The sequence below is a fragment of the Anser anser genome (genome assembly GCF_964211835.1).
Source record: "Anser anser genome assembly, chromosome: 10".
In the NCBI taxonomy this organism is placed as follows: Eukaryota; Metazoa; Chordata; class Aves; order Anseriformes; family Anatidae; genus Anser; species Anser anser.
This window is the reverse complement of record NC_139730.1, coordinates 1065950-1082359: the sequence shown is the minus strand read 5'-3', so window position 1 is coordinate 1082359 and position 16410 is coordinate 1065950. Positions and strand designations below refer to the sequence as shown.

Here is a 16410-nt window from a genome sequence, read left to right as displayed (position 1 = left end):
CTTCAGTAAGAGCTCTTCCCATCCAGGCTGCAGACACTTTGGGGCTCTTGATAAGGAACAAATAGACCAGGTGAAGAGCACTGAAGCTTTGCAAGCTTCAAAGGACCTGCTGGCAAAGCCTGCTGCATCCCTGCTTTATGTCAGCAGCAGCAGGACGTGCGGGCAGCTCGATTCCTCCCAGAGAAACCTCCCTGCACGCCGTTAGGGATGTTGTTGAGCGATTGGCGATTTGGGTGGCAAAAGGCACTGCTACGAACACCAGCCAGCGCCGTGCACCCAGACGAGGCAACGCGATCGGCGGAGCACATGCTGAAGCGGCGAGTGCAGGGCAGAAAAGCGTGATTTTTGCAGGATTGCAAACCCTCGGGCAGGGCCTTCCACCCCAGCAGACCCCTTCCCCATGGCATAGCACATCCCCGCGCCGGCCGGCCCTCGGGGCTGGCAGGAGCCAGGTGATCACCCCAGGCAGAAAGCTTCCTATGTCTGCGGCCAGCCCTCCTACTTGTGGCACCACGAGAGGCTCCCCACCTGCAAAAAGCGCGTGCCGTTGGAGAAGGAGCAAGGTGGGAACGAGGGGCGCTCCGCTTTCTCATCAGCTGCCCAAGTTCTCGTTTGTCGCGCAGCCCTGTTCCCAGATCGCCCGCGCGGTTCGTGCTGAAGCGGATGCTGTGGTTTTCTCGTCTGAAATAAATTGCGCAACAAACCCAGCCCAGCGCTGAGAAGCATTAGCTAAAGCAAAGCAGCTCTAATAGTGCTGGTCCTGTACGTCCCGCTGGGAGACTTTCAATTGATGGAGTTACAGGAGATGAAATATTCAGTAGGATTAAGAATTTGGAGGAGGTGGAAATCAAAGTGAAAAAGAAAACAAGTAAAAACAGCTTAATCTAGCCTTCTAGCACTAATTGTCGTTGGGATTCAGGCTAAAACAAACACAACAAAACGAGCTGCCAATTTGAAAGGGGAAGGAAGAGGGTGAACGCGATTCCCACCGCATCGAAAGCAAACTTTTTTATCTCTCCTCCACCGCAGACAGCGGCACGTGGGGCCGGGGGCCGGGGCTGCCCCGGCCACAGGAGCAGGATCCGTCCCTCCCGACACCAGGCAGGGCTTTAGCAGAGGTGCCACCAGCTGCGGGCACCGAGGATCCAACGCGGCGCTCGTCCCCATGCCCTCGGGGCAGCCCCTTGCCACCGCGGGGAGCCGGGCACAGCGCTGCTGGGGCGAAGGCACCCGCGAGGCAGATTATCTTCCAGCCGGAGCGGAGTTATCCAACACTGCAATTTAAGTTGACAATTACATGGTAACCGACTTGCACACAAAGAGAGGCTCTGGAAGTATTCCCAGAATACAGAAGTCTGACAGTATCCACCCAATTTGTTGCAACAACAAAGAATACTGGAATATGTCCTTTCATTTGGCAGAGTACTGTTTTATTTTTTTAGGCTAGGTGGAGAAATTTAGCCTGCTATTTAAGGAGCTTGTTGTGTCTTGAGAGTGACAAGCCAAGAGTTTCACTAGAAAGCCAAACTCAAACACAAATTGCATCCTGTCACCCATGAAACTAAACTGCATTGAGGAAAGAAATTAGCGGGGCCTCATCTGTTGTTAGGGCCTGCGCTTCACGTCTTACAGAGATAAAACTGGGTTTTTTTTATGGCTCCCTTATACATCCCCCTTCTTCGCACTGGCATCAGGAAAAAACACATTTCGGCAGGCATCTTGGATGGGCTTTATTTTTTTTCAAGCACTGTCCTCGAGGCAAATCCGGATCGCTCACAGGCATTAGTGCCACTGGCACAGACCCAAATCAACGCCGCAGGATGCAGCTGCTCTTACCCACCTGAGGGCTGGGGTCACCACCAGGACCCCTGGCAGCTGGGTCTGTGTGTCCCAGCTAGGGCACAGCCACCTGCTCCAAAAGTGCCCAGAACCGTAACACTCGGCTCGTCTGGGGAGACAGAGAGCCAGGGCGGACAGAAGAAACCACTCGTTAACTTTCTGGTGTTCCCTGGTACTTTTACATCAGCATCTCCTATTAAAATATAAATAAATAAATAAATAAAAGGGGAAGATTTTGTGCATCAGAAGATGATATTTGCCGAGAGCTGGGTCTCCAAAAGTTTTAATGTTGGCCAGAATTGTGTCTTGGTCACGCAGCCCCGCACTCAGGCGTGGGACCGGGGAGCCACCGGGGAAAAAGCACCCGAGCTCTGGATTTGCTCTGCGGCCAGCGGGGAGGAGCAGAGACTGGGCGCCTCCAGCACAGCCATCTCTGGGGACATCGCTTCTCCGACCCGTGCTGCTGGAGCCTCTTTGACCTTAAAAAGATCAGGACGGCAGGCAAGCAGCGAGCCCAAAGACCTGCAGCCCCCCCCCGGGGTTTGTGCACCGGGCACGTCCACGTCACCGAGCCCCTCGGCCTCTTCCAGAAGCCCGTGTCAAAAGGTTAGTGGCACAGCCATTTCTTGGGATTTTTTTTTTTTCTTGCGGCCTCACTTCTGGTGGAAATTAGTCAGCTTTCCAGAGCAGAAACCTCAAGCCATAGCCGCATTTCTGAACCAGCTCATCACTGCCACCATTCCACAAACCACTTCCTGCCCCATTACCGGCAGCCGGTCCCGGTCCCGGGGCGATGAAGGGGCTGGAGCCCGGCCGTGCGCCCACGGGGCCGTGGTGGGCGGTGAGGGGCTGCGTCCCCATGGCACTTGCACGGGGAGCTCCTGCAGGACTTGGGCACAGAGCACGTGGGGAAAGCAGTGGTGGGAGAGACATGAGGTGGTGACAACACGGAGCACGGCAAGCAGCAAGGAAGAAGTGCCAGCCGAGACACAGTGGTGCCCGGGGAGTTTGGTCACATCAGCCCCTCTCCAACACGGGTGCAAGCGCAGACCCCACTCCTGCTTCAGCAGCAGCCCTGGCAGAGCGAGCTCACATCCACCAGCAAGGATGGTGTCAGACTCCAACCAAGGAGGCGATTTTTGGGGCCGGGGATGTGCCTCCACGGCCTTGCAGAGCCACCTGGGCACAAAGGGAAGAGCCCAGGCCTGCACTGCAGAGAGGGGCAGCCCAGGGGGTCGCGGAGCAGGGGCACCGCCGAGCCAGGCAGTGCCGGGTGTGCAGCAGCTCCGACCCCGCGCCGAGCCGCTCGCCGCTGCCCGCTGCCAGCCACGTGCTCCCTGCCAGAGCTGCTGACACCAGCCCAGCACCGCTGCGCTCTCGCTCCTGGTTTTTCCCCCACCAGCTCTGCAGAAGCAAACCCTCCGCTTGCACGAGCAGCAGCTCGAGTGCGGGAAGCGCAGGCGGGTCCGAGGGCCGGTGCCGCCAGGCAGACGTTGCAACCAGCAGCAGCGTTTCACAAAAGCTCCCCGGGTGCCTGCAGCACGGCTCCGTGCCGGCGGTTTGCAAGCTGCCGCCGCTGCCGCTCACCTCCCGTCCCTGCCACCCCCGCGCCTTCCCCGCTCTCGCTATGCAAAACCTCCCTACCTGACACAGGCAAAGCAAAAAAACTGCGGCCACTCCGCCACGGGGGCTTCTCCAAAGCTGGAAAATTTGGAGCGGAGAAAGGGAAAAGGGGAAGAACTCGAGGGGAGCCGTGACACGAGCTCTGTGGCAGTGAGGAAGCAGGGAGCCAGGGCAGCGTGCCCCCGCGGTGCCCAGCTCGCTGCTCCAGCAGTAACCCATGCTGACAAAACCCTCATCAGTTGGTGCTTTGCGTGTGCCAACATGGGCCCGTCTCTTCTGGGCCGGTGTGATTGTGCAGCAAAGCCTTCACAGAGAGACAGGAGGGAAAATGAGACAATTTCACCCCAAAACAACCACTTCCCACCTTGGGAGCCTGCAGCCGCAGCAGTGACAGAGCAGCATCGCCAGTGGCTCCTGCCACACAGGGCAGGATTTATTCATTTCAGGGCAGGATTTATTCATTTTGGGGCAGGATTTATTCATTTCACCATCGGCGGGAGCGAGGCCCCCGGCGCAGTCCCCGAGGCACAGGGCCGTTTTCGCACCGAGAAGTTTCTCAAATGACTCAACAGAAACCAGCCCTGCTCTGGCGAGCCCTCAGAGAGGCCACAGACCAGGTCCCCTCCCACGCTGTGGTTCCCAGGTCCTGGGGAAACAGGACTGCCATCCCCATCTTCATCCCCATCTTCATCCCCATCCTCATCTTCATCCCCATCCCCATCCCATCCCACAGCCCCCTGGCCTGAGCGCGGGGGGGAGGCAGAACCAGGACCTGCTCTTCCCACAGGAGCAGCCCCGACCCGACCGCTTCCACCCCATGTGCGGAGCACCCCCGGGGCTGGGCCAGGCCACAGAGATTTGTTTCCTTTAGAGAAGATCTCAGCTTGAAGGAAAAAAAAAAAAAAAAAAAAGACCCCCAAAAACAGAAAAGGAAAAGAAACCACGGCCACATCCTGCCTTAAACTGTCGCTCACGATGTGTTGTTTGCCGGTGAGGATGCACGGGGAGCGGCGCTGGGGGTGGGAGCTCTCCTCCACTTGCCAAGTAACACTTCAGCTATGAGTCAATCGGCTGAAGCCACAAATCCATTTGCTTACGAGCACGAAACCACAGCAACCCATGCTGCTTCTCAGGACCACGTGTGCCACCACCTGCCTGCCGCTTCGCCGGCCGCGGCGCTGCCTGGGACGGGGCCATCCCCCTCCCGCACGCATGGAGCCACCACGGGCAGGCAGGAGGGCGAAGCAGTGCCTGCTGCTGCCCCCCCCGCCCACCCTTTTAGCCCCAGGACACCCCCGTTTTTCAGGACAGGCTGGGACCCCCCTGTGCCAACCCCCCGAGCCCCGAGGTGCTGCCGTGCGCATCCCGGGGCAGAGCTGGACCATTTACTGCAGGTGCGGGGCTGGGTAGGGTGGAGGCAGCGGCCGGGTAAGGCTCCTGGTATGCAGTGTTTTGAAAGCCCGGTGCTTTTTCCCCTGTGGCTTAATAAACACTCGACGTGGGTGGCTTGTGACTCACGAGCTCCATTTCAGAGCGCTACAGGTGCTGCGAGCGCGGAGAAAGCCAGCAATTAGGCACTGGGAGATGGGAAAGAAAACCCCGAGCAATTAGAGGGCCGTGAGCCGGCTGGGACCCCGCGGGAGGGTGCTGAGCACCAGCTCCCCGTGCTGCGGGCTCCCAGCACGGGGCCTCCCCACTCGCATCCTCCGCGAAACCCCCATGTGGCGGCGAGCGGCCGCAGCATCGCCGCGGGAGGGGGATGCGGGGTGGCAGCGGGGCGCAGGGCTGCGGGGGCTTTGCAAAGAGACCCCTGGGGTGGCCTTTGGGGGCGCACGGCCGTTTTAACTCAGCATCCAAACCACGTCTGCTGCAACCAGGGCTGCAGCATGGGCAGGCTCAGCTGGGGTCCCCGAGGTGAACCATGTGTTGCTGCCTCTCCAGGAGCTCTCCGTGCAGCCGGATGGATTGGGGTGGCCCCAAGAGGGCCAGGGCAACTTCGGGAGGCTCCTCGCTGAGCTTCCCAGCCTGAGCACTGGCAAAGCTAAGCCCAGCATCCTCTTACGAACGCATGGCGGTTGTTAGAAAGGCCCAGGAGACCGCATGAGCACCGCACAACCTCCCACCAGGCTGCACGAGGCAGGCAGTAAAGCCCCAAGTGCTGCCCAGCGACGCAGCCCCAGAGCCCCTGCACGCCCCTGGTCCTTCCCTGCTCCCTGTAGGGGGAGAGCAGCCCCCCAAAACTGGGCCCTGGCCCCGGGCTCCCACACAGCATCGCATCGCTGCAAGCTGGGGTTACGCTCTGCAGCGCAATTAGGAGGAGAAAAACAATTATGCAGTAGGAAAACGTGTGAGAGAAACAGCAGCACGTTTCTGGGGGGAGATGTTATCTGCGAGGTGAAATTGTGCTCTCAGGAGCTCTGAGAGGTTTTGAACGTTTCACTGTGGCACTGCACCGCGGGGGGAAAACCCCTGCGGGCGGCACGGCCCCGTTCAGCGACCGGAGGCCTCCTGCCATAAAGGCAGAGGTGCTCTCACCTTCCTCCCCGGCTCCCTGGAAAAAAAGGGGCTTCTGGAATCACGGGTTCCAGGACTTGGTGACAAACCACCAACAAAATGGCTGGAGAGCTCCCAGCACGTGCCGGTCTTACAGGTGAAACTCACACAAAGCGGCCCCAAAGCTCCCCCCAGACGGAGCCAAGCGAGCAAGGGCGAAGGGAGGGCTTGGCCCAGCCTGCCCAGTGCTCACGGGGCCATTCCCCAGCCGTGCCTGCGGGTCCCAGAGGTGCCCGACCCTGCTCGGGGGCTCCTCGGGACACTCACATCCATCCCCGCCACCCCGCGAAGCAGCGATCTCTGCCCAGACCTACAGCGAGCAAACCCCTTTCAGGCAGGCCACCAAACGCCTGCAGGGCACGAATACTCACCAGCCCTATTTTTATTTTTTCTTATTACAGCAGCACCGCACAGTTTCTGGGAGCAGCCACGTGCACGCCATCCCGGTTCGGTTTTTGCCCTTGGCAGCGGGTAACGACCTGCGCCCCGAGCTGGCTCCGCAGGAGCAGCGCCCGCTTCGAGCAGCAGCACTGCCCCGAGCAGGAGCTGCACAGCCTCTTCCCTCCCCTCCGCCTCCCCGCCTCTGTGTTAACCTTTTTGGCTCCTTTATTAAAGCAACTGAACAGTTTATACTCTTTTTTTTTTTTTTTCCTGTGTGGTTCTCGCTGTAATCTGCCTTGAATATTTGATGTGGAATCCCTTGCGAGAGCAAGAAGTGTTTTTATGGGCGCTAGAGGAAAACTCTTGCAAAGAAGAAGTGGTAATGAGTACCCCTGAGTACCCTCTCGGTTTCACAACTGCCTGTGTTTAAAAATGAGCAGAAATTGGGCAAGTGGTTCTCACCGGGGAGCGCAGCCGCCTCTCGCTCCCAGCAATGCTCTGCGTTGCAGGAGCCCAGCACGGGCGAGCAACACTTGTTTATTCCAATTGAAGCTGACACCAGAAGCAGTCCAGACCAACCAGATGAGCTCATGTGTGTCCTGCTTTATTTCCAACCCAGATTAACAGCATCTCTTTAATTTCTAATGGCCTATTCTGGGATTTGCAGGCAATGTTCAAACAGCACCGAGGGCTGTGTCTCCGCGTGCCCCTCGGCTCGCGTATTCCCTCCGTGCCCGACGTCACAGGTTTGCACAAAGCAAGAGCTCTCATCCCAATTACACGGGATGAACTCGCAGGAAGCTTTTCATCACACGCACACACATCTTTTTCGTACCCAGGCCTCTGAATTTAACACAGCAGACACGATCCCTCTCCTTTTCAAAGAGAAAATATTCCTTTTCATTTCCAGCCCCCTCTCCATCATAACCCAGAGCAAACTCGGCGCAGAGCTGCACAGTGGCTCTGTGGCTCGGCGTCTGAATAAACAGCTTGGAGAAGTCCTGCAGGTGTCGGCTCATCCTGAAAGGAGTTTGCCCTGACGCCTGCACCCGCGGGGAGCTCCTGCTGACGGCGGCTGAGCATCGGGGGCTTTTCAAGGCCGCGGCTCATTCACAGCCAGAAAGCAGGAGGAGAACAAACCCACAGGGCAGGCGGGTCCTCACGGGCATCCTGCCCCTGCCCTCTGTGCCTGGGCTGCCTGCAGGACGAGCTGGCCCCAGGCCTGGGGCAGGCAGGACCAGCTGCCAGGACCAGCGGGCCGTGCCGGAGGTACGGGGCTGGATTATTTCAGCAAGGCTTAACGAGTGCCATTTGGCAGGGCTGGGGGGGTCTCCCGCAGCTGCCCGGGCTTTGTGTCTGAATATCCCGGGCAATTCCTCCTTCCTTTGCCCCTGGGGGAGCCCATACACAACCCCTCACCCGTGCAGGACCAGCAGCCCCAAAACAAGGGCCGCATTATCCGCCTGGTCCCAGCCAGCCCGTCGCTGCCGCCGCACAAAGGCTGCTTGCAGGCTGGCAGGAGGAAGAAGCACCCGCCGAGCCCAGCAGGCTCGCACGTGGTCCCGACGGGTGCTGGGGGCTCAAGGACGGGGAAGAGGCTGCCCTCGGGGCTGCAGGCACAGCATCCCACATCGGCCCGGCTGCAGAAACCTGGGAAACAGATCTGGGTTCCCCCGAGCTTGTGCCCAACCCCACGCTGCTGTGCCGCAGCAGGATCAGAGAACACTATTAAAATAATGTCATGTTGCCTATCAGTAATAAATGACCAGAATAAATTCACTGCTCTGTGCTTAATAACCCTGCTGGATTTCCATTTAAATATCTGCAAAGAAATGGGCCCGCATTCGACGAGCCTTTCAGATGGATGCAAGTGCTGCATTTGCAGAGAGCGCCCAGGAGGAACTCGCCCAACTTTTACTGGGAAAGTGCTTTTCTCCTGCTGCAGGACCAAACAGCAGCAGGGGGAGGAAGAGAAGCTCGGGAGAGATGAGATAAGCCCAATATCAGCGATGTGCTCCTGTTTGGATGCAGCTGAGCATCTCCAGCCCCAGCTCTCAATCTGCTACTTGTGTTCATAATGACCGCTGCTGCAGAGCCCTGGCTCCCTTGCCCAGCAGCATTATCGGCATTTCATGCCCAGGGACAGGACCTGGGGCTGTGGCCAGGAGAAATGCAGCAGAGCAATGCTGAAGCTGTTCTTGGGATGCTCCCAGCTCACAAGAGGCTGTAGCAGAGCCCCCAGGCCAAAGGATGAAATTGTGCCACCAGCCCCCACCCGATGTGCCCAGCGCCAGCAGCAGCGATGCTGGTGGAGCACAGCGCGTCCCGCTGGGCACCGACCCCCGGGGAACCTCGCCACGTCCCAGACCACGCTGTCCTTGGGGATGCTCTGCTCTTCCCAGGCATGTTTTACCTCGGCTGGCTCTGGCCTCTGTACTAACCATGCCTCAGGCCCACAGTGGCTGGGATTTGCAGGTAGCGGCTCCTGAAAGGCGATAGAGCGTGGTCCCTGGGCTGAAAGGCACATCTCAGCCACAGGAGCTGGCCCTACAGCCCAACAAAACCCACATTTCCACCTCTGCAAAGTGGGACGGGAGCAGTTCCCCCTGCAGAGCCCCCGGAAGCCCTTGCACCAGCCCCACCGCCCCCAGCAGGCAGGGGCTGGAGCCCCCAGGGAGCTGCACTGCTGCTCCTTAGTGCAGGGGGAGGCTCCCGCAGGCAGCCAGCAGCCGCCCTGAGCCCCTTGCAGGAGATTGGGCCCAGCAGCCTGAGATTAGCCCCAGACAATCAAACGGGCCCATCGTTTGCAGCGCTTGCTGCTGATGGAAACCCACGTTTGGGAGCAACTTTCTCTCCTCGCTACGTGCCCGAGCAATACAGGAGCACCGCGATCCCTCGGAGCGAATTGTGCTGAGGATGGAGGAGGAGCGCGGCTCCCTCGCTGCTCCTCCTTGCATCCTACCCCCTGCCCTTCCGCAGCCCCCTGCTTTCCGCGCCGTTCGCCCTCCCCAGCCCTCCCACGCAGCCTGGGCACCCGCGCAGCATCGCTGCCCTGCCCTCTGCCCCCGCCCCAGCCCCAGCAGCCCAAAAGCCTGGGGCAGGGAAGGCCAGGCTCAGCCCATCCATCCTGCAGTGGGGCAGACGCAGTCCCTGAGGGCAGCAAAGGGGCACGTCCAGAGCCCGTGCCCCCAGCACCGCGCCCCCAGCACCGCGCTCCGGCCCCATCCGGGTGCCCTCCCGGCCGCGCAGCCCGTGCGGACCCGCGTGTCGGCGGCCTCGTTGCGTGCGTTTCGCTTTGCTTTTCAAACATGCCAAAGCAGACTGCTTCCCTCCCGTCGCCCTCAGATGTGGTTGAGTTGTTTTAGCCAAAACTTCCCAAATACAAAGTTTCAACCTAAAGCAGACGCTGCCCACAGAAAGTTTTTCCCCCCCAAGCTCAGTGCAAAGCCATAAGCAACAAAAACTGGATTTAATAATGGGAAATATTCATTATTCTTGCACACAGGCCTCTGAAGTAAAACCACCCTTGTAGGGGGAGACATCCTTCCCCAGCAAAGCAGGATGGAGTCTGTGCTGGGTGTTCACTGCTTTTCTGACCAAAGCACAAGAAGACTGGGTTTATTTTCCCTTCATGTGGGTACAGTCCTGTGGCAGTGTTCAAACCTCCTTTCTTTATAGTTTTAAAAGCTGCCGAGAGGCTGCTTTGCTGCAGCTGGTTTACAAGAGGTCACCAAGCCAGCCTCCCCCAGAGCCGCCCACCCCAGCTCAGCACCCTACCCGGCACATTGCGGGCACGTTTTTCAGTCAAACCCAGGATCCAAGACGTACACAGGCACCTTAACGTGGCTGCCAAGCGCCGGGAGGCCTTGGGGAGCAGCTCCCGGGCAGCACAGCCCCTCTCCATGGTGCACAGGGGATGCTGTGCAGCCTGCGAGGCGCTGCCTCCGAAGCCGCCGCATCCCTCCCTGCTCGTGGCCGGAGCGAGCCGCCGGCGCAGGCAGAGCGCGTCGTGGCACGGCCAGCCTGCCATCTCCCCAGCGTTTCCCACCCCGAGCAAAGTTTTAATTTGCAGCGGTTCCTCAGCGCCTCAGAGCTCTTTGTTCTTCCAATCTGGAAACTAATTAAACCTGACCGAGGAAAGTTTTCAGATTCCTTTTCTGCTTTTATTGGAAATCATGGGAGAAATAGCATCGAGCGTAAAAATACAATACAGCCTCAACAGCAGCGTGAGCGTGGTGAGGCAGGCTTCTCACGACACGCAGCCCAAGACCTGTACTTAACGATCACAACAGCATTGTTTTGGGCTCCTTAATGCAGAGCTGCCAGCAGAGCCCTCGCTGCACCGAGCCCTGGGAGGCACGGGCAGGAAGCGACGTGCTTGGAGCCCGCGGCTCCTGGGGATGTTTTGGGAGCCGTGGTGATTTGTTACGGGACCCTGTGGGTTTAACCTGGGGCGTGGGTATTCCCAGAGGGCTGCGAGCAGCCCCGTGCAGCCCCAGCCTCCTGCAGCCCTATGGAGGGGGGGACAGGCAGTGAGCAGGGGGCTCTGTGGGCACCTGGCTGTCCCCTGCCTCTCCGTGCTACCCAGGCGGTGGAGCTGGGTTTGTCTGGAGTTTCACAGCCAGAGGCCTATCGAGGTGTGTGGAAATGGAAAAAAAAAAAAAAAGAAAGAAAAAAACCACACAAGAATAGAGAGAGGTCCACTTCAATAAAGCGCAGCACGCAGACGGATCTCTCCCAGGATGTAAGCAGACAGGAAAACCCAGGCAGGCTGCAGGTTATTTGCCTTTCCCAGCAGATGAGACAGCAAGAGGAGACCGCATCGCAGCCCCTGCAGTGCTCAGCGCGGCGTTCATGCACCCCGCAGATCGGGAGGGAGGCAGGGAGGACACCAGGCCCCCCTCCAGTGGCACAGGGCCCCAGCCCACAGGCAGGGTGAGCCCCGAGGTGACCCAGGACGGGTGCCCTGCACGGCTCCTTCAGGGCCACCAGCCTGCCTGCCCGCAGCTGCACCCAGGGCCGGATCCAGGGCACGATAACGGCGGCTGCAAGGGGCTCTGACACCTCGCACTGGAGCCGCAGGATGTTTCCCTGTCCCTCCGCTCCCAGCCCAGCTCCATCACAAATTCGGGACTGTATCAGCAGCTCGCCTGGCCCGCTTAGAGCCTCTGCCTCTCTCCCCTGTGCCCGTGGGCCACGGAGCAACGAGACCCAGGGGGGCAGCTGCTGGAGGAGCTGAAGGGGACAGAGGGTGCGGGCCCTTGCCCCGCACACAGCCGGTCAGGGGAGGCATCACGAGGTGCGAGGCTGAGCCGTGCTGGCACGATGCTGCTCACAGCCCCAGGCTGCAGGAACCTGCCGGGAGCCCCCTGAAGACACCCGGGTTGTGACCCCAGCTCCCAAGAACACGCTCAGCCAAGAACAAGGCAAGAGGTGGGAGGCGCTCGGCCTGGCACAGGGACAGCCTCGCACCCTGCTTCCTCTGGGAGGCTGCACGTGCCCAGGCGAGGCGAGGAGGAGCAGGCGTCTGGCGGGGACAGGAGAGAAAATCCGGGAAGCCGCAGCTCCCAGGAACATCTCATCCCTCTTTCGGCACACGCCGAGCACACACGCCCTGCACTGCAGCGACAGGTGCCTGGGGGAAGGTCAGGCTCCGTAACCTAACATCAAGGCACCTCCCAGGCGGGGGAGTTTACTGTTCTGTCTGATAAGCTGTGATCCCTTAAAGAGACTCCTCTGTATCCTCCCATCTCGCACAGCTCCGAGATGCTGCCACCAGGTTAGCGGAGGATCACACGGAGCTGGGGCGCAGGCGGCTGTTGGGGAGCGACAAGCCTCCCGTTTCCCCAGGAGGTTGTGCAAAGCACGAGCCTCCGAGCAAAGCTCCTCTTCCCAGAAAGGGAAGGGAAGGAAAAGAGCAACGCTTCAAAAAATCAGATCTTCCTTTACGTGGATTAAAGAGGAAAAACATGTAAAACACCCCACAAATCCCCATCCCTCTGAGGAGGCCAGGCACAGCCGCGGCTCGAGGCAGTGCAGCAGCGGCGAGCGCGCAGCCGTCTGACAAGGGCACGGCGCGGCCCCCCCGCCATCGCGACGCCTCCTCCCCGGAGACTTTAGATCAATTCGTTTCAGTGCTGGAGACAGAGATCATTTGTCAGCTTTAAGCAGGACGCCGTCCTCACCCGCTGTCAAGCCACGGCGAAGGCAGGCGGCTTCCTTTGACAAGCCGGCGCTGCCCTGGGTTTGCCGGCAGCGCGCAGAGCGGGGGCTGCGAGGGGTGGGGACGGGGGGGCCCTGCCCTTCACACAGCACGGAGGGGCCGGGTGGGCGCGGAACAGGCCCACACCTCCAGCAGCCCTTGAGCCCACGGCCGTGCACTGCCCTGTGCGCAGCTTCCACCCCCGTCACGTCAAGGGCGATTTTAGGGGTGGGCAAAACAGAAGCCAAGCCACGCAGCCCAGCCGCCCGCGGTAACGGGCAGCACATTTTGCCCATCGCGGAGTTATTCGTCTGAAGGACTGGACGAATGCACACAGAGAAGGAAAATATTTGTATAAATCAAGAAATCAAGCCCGTGAATAATATGTCAATCAATGATCTCTTCTCTTGGACTCAACAAGCACTATTTGAAGTGCTCAGAAAAACATGATTCATCTCTAGTGTTATTGTTAAAATCCATGCCAATTTGTTTTTAATAGGTAGCAAGCGCTCTGATGAACAGCATCAGGAATAAAGTATTTAAAAATATTAATCTGTCTCTCTTTCTAGAGTAAGCTGATTTATTATGCTTTAAGCCTGAAAAAAAAAAAAAAGATTCAGAAAGCCTTCCACGTCTCTCCCCGTGGGAGGTGCGATATCTCATCGAGCTGCACGAGCGGCTTCTATCGCACGCCGTCGCGCCCTCCCTGCTGGCAGGGCGTCTCCACCCCGGGTGGCCGTTCCCAGCCGAGCCTTCTGTGCCCCCACCTGCGGAGCTGAACATCTCACCCCGTGAGCCTGTTACGGGCACAGCGCTCCCGCGTGAGGCCGGAGCCTGCAGGAGATGCACAGGCACCGTCAGCGGGCTGCAACGCCGAGGGGTGGGCTGCCTCTGGAGACAGAGCGGGTCCAGGAGGGCGCGCAGCAAGGAGGAGACCCACCGGGGAGGCACACAATCTGCACGTGCCATTAACAACGGTTTTTGCAAGTTCCTGCTCTGCTTAATGGGATGGGACCATCCTCAGAGGCAGAAACAGAGCCATAGGGGATGGAGTCAGCCCCAGGCCCTGGGGATGGTGCAGGTGGTACCTGAGAGGCGCAAGCACGGCGGGGGCGGAAGGCATGGAGAACTCAATTAACCACCCATACATACCCTGGGCATCCATTGCCGAAGCTTAATTTAATTGCAGAGAGAGCGATAAACCTTGCTGGCCTTGTAGTGCAGGCATTCAGTTCTCATTACAGTCAGCGCCACCAGCCTGACTGCTGTCCATGTGAAAAGCAAGAAGGAAAACCAGCAAGAAACAGATGACTGGCAGGAAGGCGCGCTCGCGAGCCACCGCTAACGAGCTTGCCCGTGACTCCCCGGCAGCCCCGGCGTGCTCTGTTTGCACGGCTCGTCAGCTGCTGACCCCCAGCAGCAGGAGGCTTGCGGGTGCTGAGCTCCCCGTAGTGCCCCGTAAGCAAGCGGGCAATCACCGCGTCGTTAGGCGCAGGTTGAAGGCTGGGCACCAACATCAGAGAGTTTGTAATTAAAAGGCCCAACAGTTCGGGGAGAACTGAGGTTAAGGTGATGCCAAGGTGACGTATGGAGAGGATGCCAACGCCTCTATTGAAGGCCTGCGAGGTGACCAGAACAAACAGACCCAGCCCTGCAGAACGGGGCAGGGCGCAGCGGTGCTCAGCACTGCCAGAAGCGCACCGCGAGCCGGTGCCCAGGAGAGCAGTAGGCAAGGTCCCCGAGCACTGCCACGCAAGTCGCCGCTGCTTGTTGCCCAACGTGAGACCAAAAGACGAGCTGAGCTATTACTCACTCATAAGCTCGTGGGTGTGAGGCAAGGCTGAGAGTGCTGACCCTGGTCCTGCTCCCTGACTTCACCTGCAAGAAGCAGTGGAGGGGGAAGCCAGCACCCTCTATCACAATATTTGCCTCCAGGCCACTAGGGAGCGAACACCAGAACAGCTGTGCCCGATGAACAGGCTCCAGCACTTGCCCTGCTGCGCAAGGCGGGCAAGGAGGGCAAGGAGCCGAGGTTTGCACCCCGAGGGGAAGCGTGCTGCACGTGCTGAGGGCCAGCACGGCACGGCACGGCACGGCACAGCACGGCACACCAGGACAGCGGATACCCGGGGCCAGGGAGCCAGGCTCCTGAGAACCGTGGGAAGTCTTTATTGACCTCGCCTGTGATCCTCAGGGCATCTGACAGCAAAACAGCTTGCCCGTGTTTGTGTGCAAAGAGGGACCCTCAGGGCGGAGGCTGCATTTTAGGGCAGCAATCTAGATTTTTGCCATCTTCCCTCCCCTCTTGCTCTCCCTCCTTAAATGGGCAGCACCGAGCGTTAATGCAGATGCCGAAACTGTGTAAAATGCTTGCTGAATTCTGGGGAATTAGGAAATTTCCATTTCAATTCAAATACAAATTAAACTCAAAGTTGTCATCAAAGAAAAGAAGAAGATGAGGATCAAAGTGATGCAACACTCTGGGAAAGGAAAAGATTAAAGAAAGTAAATTGAACAAGATTTTAAAGAGATATTAAAAGGTGTTAATGCAAGCTAATGCAGCTAATGAAGAGAAAGGGAGGCTATTCAATTAACATTTGCAGCGAGGAGAGGAGAGCTTTCTACACCTCCGCTATAACATCAAAGGGTGGATGCTACCTCTTATTAAAAGGGAACATAGAATATTTAAAAGGCAGAATAGATTAAAATAGATTTCAGATAATTATGTCTACCTCCATAATAGCAACAGTTTATCATTATATTCCAAAAACAAATCTAATAATACGTGCCACATACTGCGGTTAGAAACATTCTTTGAAGTGTTGCAGAAAAGCAGCAATTAAACCAAAGTACAGACGGGTCTGTGGTTTGTCTGGGTGAGGGGAAGCTGGGAAGGCCCAGCTGAGGCTGGGAGCTTCGCCCTGCCGCCCTCCCGGGCAGCCCCGGCGGGGCGAAGGGAGGCTGCTCCGCGCCGCTGTGCACGGAGCAAGCTGAGATGCGAGACGTGGAGCAGCGGCCTCGGCGCGCCGTTAACGCGAGGTGACGGCCGCATGCTGGCAGCCAGAGCGAGCGTGCGCTCCCGGGAGCCTTCAAGTGAGATTACGGGCCGCCTGCTGTGGCCACGAGGTCCGAGCGCTCAGCTCCAACCCCGGATCGCCAGCCCCTGCTGTCCCCCGCTGCCCAGGGCTCACCGCCGCCGTGCTGTCGCGGCAGCGCCTTCCTCAAGCTTTACCGAAAGGGGACGGCGAGGGGAAACCCCAGCAGAGCAGACAGACAGCCAAAGCAGCCTGACAACCCACGGGAGTAATCGCCCCTCCAGGGCCCTGCTCCCGCTGCCAGCCTGGATGCTCTGCGCTTCGGCTGAGCCGCGCGCCCAGCACGGCGGGGTTTATGCACGCGGGGGATGTTGTCTGTTTGGTTTTGAGCAATAATTAAAGATAATTCTAGTGTTTGCAAACACCTCAGAACTAAGCAATGAGGAGCAAGCACAGTAACAGCTCCCTGGATCTCGGTGGATGCTATGCAGGTTGATGTGTTCTACCAGCAGGGATTGCTTGGGGAGCAATGTGCTGGTGCAGGGATTTCATTGTCACAAGACAAAAGCAGAAAATGCAGTGGAAACCTGTGCCCTGGGTCGTGGTGCTCCCACTGTGCCAGGGAGCACCCAGACCTGGTGCAGGCGCCACCAGGGCAAGGCTGTAAAGCACAGCTGGGAAATGGTATTTTTCTGTGCTTACCGCATTTGTTAGCTCCAAACTGGAATCTCAGAGCGTTTTTGCGCAGAAGGCAGGTGCTGAATGGCCTGAAGCGAT

At 58.7% G+C, this 16410-nt stretch overlaps 1 long non-coding RNA gene across 1 annotated transcript in view; it reads right to left on the bottom strand.

Moving 5' to 3' along the window:
• Window positions 1-15896, bottom strand: part of LOC310904632 — a 30633-nt gene extending 14737 nt beyond the window's left edge. The window contains exon 1 of the long non-coding RNA XR_014588485.1: window positions 529-15896. This is a non-coding gene — a long non-coding RNA (uncharacterized lncRNA). The remainder of the gene's footprint in view (window positions 1-528) is intronic.
• Window positions 15897-16410: the final 514 nt, after the last annotated feature.